Raw genomic sequence first — 1,282 nt, 5'->3', positions numbered from 1 at the left:
AAAAAGAAAAAGAAACTAGAAAATGAGGCAATAGGGTGGGTGCAGTGGCTCATACCTGTAATCCCAGCACTTTGGGAGGAGCAGACAGGCAGATCACTTGAGGCCAGGAGTTCAAGACCAGCCTGGCCAACATGATGAAACACCATCTCTACTAAAAATACAAAAATTAGCTGGGCATAGTGGCACACACCTGTAGTCCCAGCTACTTGGTAGGCTGAGGCAGGAGAATTGCTTGAACCCAGAAGGGAGAGGCTGCAGTGAGCCAAGATCACACCCCTGCACTCCAACCTGGGCAACAGAGTGAGACTCTGTCTTTAAAAAAAAAAAAAAAAAAAGAGGCAATACAGAGATAAGTTATAGACTAGACAAGGAGGTCAGCAAACTATAGACTTTAGGTCAAATCCAGTCTGCTGCCTATTTTTATAAATAAAGATTTATTGGAACACAGTGATGCTTTTTGGTTTATGCATTGTTTATGGTTGCTTGTGTGCTACCAGCAGAATTGATTAATTGCAACAGAGACCATATGACTTGCAAAACCTAAATGTTTGCAGTCGAGCCCATCCTGGAAAAACTTGCTGATCCCTATGCTGGTCCCAACCACCAAAGCAAGGTGATAAAAAAACAAATGTGCCCTAAAATCTAGGCACAAGGTCATAGGCATCTGCAAAGTTATAGGGCCATGGCCACTAGGAGAGAGGAAATCACAAGGGTAGGGCTGTAATTCAGAGTTCACAGCAGGATTAGAGGATTAAACAGGTGACTTGGATGAGATGTCACATTGAAAGCCAAGGTAGATGCATGGTTCTTCCAAATAAGCATCTGAACAAGGCAAGGGTGAGTGAGTGTGCAAGTGTGAGTGTGTCTGAGTGTGTGTGTGTGTTCATCTGTGTGTAATTCAAACACTGAAGGTAGGGACTCCATAATTAGGGTGAGAGCACCAAATATGAGCACACTACAAATAAGGGAAACTTAGTGGTCAACACAGATTTATAGCACAGAGCCGTACTTTGTATATTACGTTTGGGATAAACCTGCAAGAGAATTAAATAATAGTGTTTCACTGGTTTGAGAGGAACCTAAAGTGACTGAAATGATTCCTGCCTCAAGTAAATTGTTTTGGCAAGTGAGGGGAGCTGAGCCATGTGTGGTGAGATCAGCAGCACATCTGAAAATTACTGGGATCAGTAGAGGAAGAAAATGAACACTAGGGTGCTGCATGAACTTAACCATTTCAATTTGGGGTAATTGAGACTGTTGATCTAGAATCATCACTCCCTAC

Source organism: Mandrillus leucophaeus, unplaced genomic scaffold (assembly GCF_000951045.1).
Source record: "Mandrillus leucophaeus isolate KB7577 unplaced genomic scaffold, Mleu.le_1.0 Scaffold301, whole genome shotgun sequence".
NCBI classification, from domain to species: Eukaryota; Metazoa; Chordata; class Mammalia; order Primates; family Cercopithecidae; genus Mandrillus; species Mandrillus leucophaeus.
This window is presented reverse-complemented; position numbering follows the sequence as displayed.